This window comes from Anguilla anguilla, chromosome 18 (assembly GCF_013347855.1).
Source record: "Anguilla anguilla isolate fAngAng1 chromosome 18, fAngAng1.pri, whole genome shotgun sequence".
NCBI lineage: Eukaryota > Metazoa > Chordata > Actinopteri > Anguilliformes > Anguillidae > Anguilla > Anguilla anguilla.
This window is the reverse complement of record NC_049218.1, coordinates 27,370,142-27,376,141: the sequence shown is the minus strand read 5'-3', so window position 1 is coordinate 27,376,141 and position 6,000 is coordinate 27,370,142.

Genomic DNA, 6,000 nt, shown 5'->3' with positions numbered 1-6,000 from the left:
CCTTGTTCTTCCTTGCAACGTTCACTGTTGATTGATACTTCAATCACTGTCAATAGCTCTGCAGAGTCATCTTGGTGTGACCCTGGATGACCAGCTGAGTTTTTTGGGATACATTGCAGTATTCACCTGCAAGTTCTCCCTTCACAACATCAGGAGAGTCCACCCCTTCAACGCCCAAGAAGCTACACAGCTACTTGTACACGACCTTATAATTTCTCATCTGGTTTATTGCAATGCCTTTCTGGCTGGCCTACTGGCCTCAGCCATCAAGTCACTTGGACTAGTCCAGAATGCTACTGCCTGCCTGTTATTCAACCTGCCTTAATTCATACATGCCATTTCATTTATTTTTACCCTTCGCTGGCTTCTGGTTGCTCAAATATCTCACTCAAGCATAGCAAGTTGTGAATTATTTTTCACTGAGTGCTATGCCAGGGTGAGAGATTTGAATTGAATCCTGGAAGCCACCAGGATTTAGTTGAAATCTTACAAAAATGATTACACCATACACTCAAGCAGACCTCTGTTCAGCATCCTTTCTTCAGCTGGATGGCCCACCTTTTCCAGAATCTGGCAGCCACGCCTAGCTGCCCCAGCTCTTTCCTGCCCTAAATCCTCTGATTGTGGAACAACCTTCCCGAATCAGTCAGGAGGGTACATTCATTGTCTTCTGCAAATGCAAATAAATAAAATTAATAATAAAAAAAAAAACTACTTACATGTTCTGACTGTACCTGAGTCTTTATATTTAATTAACCCTCCTGTCTTCCTCAAGAATAGTTATACTCGATCATTTTTTAAATTCTGCCACAGGAGGCATGCAGTTGGGAGAAGAGCCTTAAAATTGGACAAACTTGCACATCTCAGGCCACACAATGGGTCTGTAAGGTAATGCGGAGAGACAGAGGACAGATGGTTGAGTCTGAAATGGGAAGGGCATATTCCTCTGGGTTTTCCTCAGCCCACTGAGAGAGCTGGTGGAAGCTAACTGAGTTTGTGTGATAGCAGCCTGTGGCTCTGATGTGAAAAATTCAGCGGGTAGATTCATGCTTGAATCCACGGGGGAGTCCATAACACCATTCTTTTCCTTTTGAACACGATTTGACTTGCAGCTTTGCAGTATCATATGCTTTAACATTTATTGAAATGACAGTGAAGGAAATGTCTTCAAACCAAAGCCATGAAGTAGAATAAAGAAAATCGCAGGGAATGGATTTTCCTCCGGTATCAAGGGTTACACTCAGCATATGGACGATCTCCTGCCTTGATGCTTTCATCATGACAGCCTCCAGTGGCAGGCGAATGGATACAGTAATCATTTATGTCCTTCGGACTTCACACAATACATCACTCTTGCCATTGCTTGTTTTATCCATAACTTCTGTGTGGACAGTCATGTTTGCATAGAAATGTAAAATAAATATCATTCTCAGCCTGCTCTCCTTCCAAATCTCTTTCCGTTTGCACATAAAATACTACATTCTAACAATTTTCGGCATTTTGACTGTTAAGGAAGTGGTCGTCCTTTGTTACACCGATTGCAAGTAATTGTATATTCTCACCTGAATATACATTTCAAGTTATCATTTACCAACAAAAGTAATTTTGCACATTTAACTAAGGCACAGGATTTTTGCTAATAGCTCCTTTGTGCTAATATATCAAATACAGTGTTATGGGCTCTAACTGACATTTACATCTGTTTTTCCCTTGATAAGTATAGCGTGCCATGATCCAGGACAAGCTCAGAAGGACTTAAGCAAACTGTCCACGACATAGATCCTTTGAACTCTCACAATCCTTTCAGATCTGTCTCCCATACATCAGGCTGTACTATGGCATAAAGTTAGTGAGGCCTGGTCCCGTTAATAGTCTGCAGTTCAATGTTCAAATGATCTGGAATGGTTTACCTTTGGCATACAGGGACGTCCCTACATACGGTCACGTCCCCACAAAGCATATGCAAGTGTAAAGGCATTGGGTTGCAAATTATGCATTGCTGAATTATACCCCATCATATCCGACCAAAGGCAAAACAATTATTTGCTGGCTTCACAGTGAAGATGGTCATAAAAACAGCCCTACTAGAATTATTATCGTGTTTTATTTGCTTTGGGTAGTGGCAGTTTATGATTTTTCTCGGAGAAGTCCTCTACTGGGAGATTTAAATATAAGAGACTGAGATATGATACACGAACACCCTGAAGCACGATATAAAGAATCTCTATCACTGTGCACCTTAACTGCTCATCTTGTGATCCCATATCTGTACAATAAACATAACAAGCATTGTACTAACTGACACAGTCATTGTGAAAGAATACATGTTTGTCTAAATGTTTCCTTCAATTCCAGTTTCCCTCAAATACATGAATGGGTATTTGTAATGGTCAAAGAAAAATTCATATACTTTCTTTGCATAACTTTTGGTTATCACCGGCACCTCCCATAAAGTGTGCAGTGTTCCTCATGAGGCTATGGTGTGGTCTTCAGTGCCAGAAGAGCCGTATCCGGTTTCGCTCACCAGACCAATTAATGTGAGCAGCATGTCACCATTACCAGATTGTGCTTCTCACAAAAATACATGCACTGAGTAATTACCTCTTCTGTCACCAGATTTGTACATGCTTTATTAGCAAACAACTTTATTTGTGAAACATGTTATTTCTGCAAAAGACATATGACATTCCTATAATGGTGAGGCAACTGATGGAACATCATTATTATTATCCTGATCAGCCTGTGTTATAATAGATAGTAGTGATTTATTATAATTTTATTTAATAAAAACAGTGAAAGGCGATTTACTCAATGTCTTTCCAGGCTACACGGTTTTTTTTCTTCTTTTTAATCTTTCAGTCTTGACAAAGGTTGTTTCTGATTTGCAGTGATTGGATTTAAGGGTCAGGCAGAGCCGCAATAGAGGTAGGTCTGGACCATGTGCTATCCAGGATCAATGTCTGGGCATGTGCTGGTTTAACCTGTGGTGAGTTTTTGAGATGAAAGTTTACTCATTCATTGGATCCCAGCTCACTCATATGGATTTTAAAATCTGTAAAGGTAAGACCTGACATTTTCAGACTGCTGTATGCTGTTTAGAAGTTTCAGTTAACTTAAAGGCTTATTGTGGATTTACAGACAGCGGCTACTCTCGAGATCTGTCTGCTGGTCTTAGATTTGACAAAACCTAGCCTGTCTGGCAAAAAAAGTTTTGTTTTTGTTTGATAAAGATCCAGAGCCAGCTGACTCTTTGAAAGTCAGAAAACAAACTCCAATTAATTCTTTTAATAAAAGGGATTAAAAATAGGATCTTCAAGACACATTGTCAATGAAAGATCACATGCTATGGAGCATTTTTCATCTTTCTGGAACAGCCATATTATGTTAAATAAAAACTGACAGCAGCAAAATTCTGATGAACTATTGGTATACTTGATAACAAAATTTTAAAATTATTTATATCATATAATCTTATATATAGAAATCGTTTGAAACATGGGAAAACATGCATGTGCTTGTAAGTATGCTATAACTTATGAAGTGAAATTGTGCTCTAGTATATTCTGCTCTCTGTAAAGTGTCTTTGTGACAGTTCTCTGTAAAAAACCATACAAAAATAAATTGAACTGATTTTGATTTATAACTTGCTGTGCATGAACAGTTGATTTCTTAGACACACAGATATTAGCTACTTGTAAATAGGAAGACTGGGCTTTACTTTTCTCATAAACAAGTGACACATAAAAAGCATCTGTAGCTAATGGAGTGATTTTAACACTGAGTAGAAGAGACAGCACAGGCAGCCCATTTAGAATTTTCAGTACCACCTGTCTCTGATCGGTTTCAGGGCGTAATGGCACTGAGTGACGACTGCCTGAGAAATCTCATAGAACCATAATGGAGAACTAACCAATCAAAGGCCACTTCCTGATTACCTTGGTGTCACTGAGCATTAAGAATGGAACTGTGACATAAATTCCCATCCCGCGCTTTTAAAGACTTGTCTACCCACTCCTCCTTCATTGTCTTCACGACCAAGTGTGCACCAATCCTTTCTTTTTTTTTTCTTTTTCTTGCCCACAGAACAGCCATTAAACTCTTCAATCTTCATTTTTTCTCAGGCATACTGCATGGACAACTATCTTCTTTACAAGCATAAAGTTTAATTTGTAGAAATTCTGAAGTCTTTTAAAAAATTTTTCCGTATGACACACCACTGTAGAAATAATTCATTTATCACATCACTGAACACCTTGGGCCAGATGTGCACACATAAAACTCACAGCACAAAATGTGTCCTGATGAGGGTATGTCGGTGCGTAAGCAGTCTGTGTGAAATTAATGTCTTATTTACCAAGGCTACAGCTAATTATACAGCAGAATCAGCAAATGGAACTGCCTGTAATCGCATTTTGCATATGAAGCACAGTTTAAAAGGCGCTGTTAAAAACACAAAACAAAAAGACTCCTGTTTTGTGCGTTGAATATCTCCATTAGATGTGGGGAAATTTATGTGTCTTCTGGTGCGTCATAATAGCATATCCATAACTATGGCCATCGCAGGACGAAATGCGGGCTGTGATTCTCCAGCTGTGGCAGCAATTGTCAATTGGCTCAATCCAGTTTTCAGCGATTTCTAACAACTTTGCCAGTGACTGCTTTGTGACTTTAGCCAACACTTTCCATGACAAACACACAGACGCAATTACTGTGCGACTGCGTGATCTGCAGACTGCTGTTCGATGACTTCTTCCTCGGAGAGTTGAAATAGAGTCGATTTCTACTGTGCACTAACAGGGCACTATGGGCCTCTTCTAAACCAGAGCAGGACCATGTGTATGCTGTAGGAGTTGATTTAACGCAGGACATTTTACTGTGTGTGATTCTTGTTGCAAAGATTCTGTCGGTGCATCTTCAAGGCTTATAACTGTGCCTCTGTCTTGCCTCTGCTTTGATTTATGCCTGCACTTTGGTGCCATGCTTTTATGGCCTGGCAGATAAGGCTCACTGTTTGAGGCACGGAAAGTATGTTCTGTATGTGAGTCATAGAAACGGCTAAGCAGAAAGAAAACCTGTTATCAGGGTTGTGTAAACAAAGAGTCTGCGTGAACTGTATGCTATATTTCTGCTGTGCACCTTAGCTCCTTAAGTTGCACTCGCCCATATTCCGGCCTGTGTGGGTTGATTTGCATTAATTCAATTTTTATGATGAAATTTCTGATCAATCTGGTCACACAATATACTGTAAAAATTCATGGATCTATCTCTATAAATTATTTTACGATGATAATGTTTTAGCAACAACGGTTCCTTGAAACATAGGGGCAGGCAAAACTGCTTTGGGGATCTGCACCTTCTATGCATTTTGGAAATCCACAATCGACACAAATCACAGTAAAGTTGCTATCTTTATTACGGCAAGGGTCCAGCAAACAAAATCCATCGTAGTTTTTACTACCAAAAATGTGCTGAGAGAAATATCAATAGAATGCCCATTGATTACTAAGCAATTCTCCAGAGGAATTATCATTGTTATCTGTTTTGTCATTGCATACACATCGACAGTACGGTGTACATGAGAAACATTACTATCTCCTGTTTACATATACTCTCTGGAATAAGATGACCCCACCTACAAGGTTCTCTGACCAGTAGTGGCCAAGCAGTCCCTCAGTATAGCCAATGAGACTTGCTAAACAACGACTTGACATGGAGAGTATACAGTAACTCTACCCAGTACACAGCCAGCCAGTGGCAAGCTATTATAGTGACAACTGAGAAGCATGTATAGTTTGTTAGGTTTTCACAAAAGGGCGTGCATTGTAAAACAAATCATAACTTTTTCAGTACGCATGCTGAAAACATTAAGCACAGAAAAAAAGACTCTCTCTTGAGACTTTAAACTTAATAAGGCTGTTGTTATCGAAGTCCAAACAGAAGACTCCATTTGGAGGCCTTGGAAGAAATAACTGATCTGAATGAATATTTCTGAGGGACAGT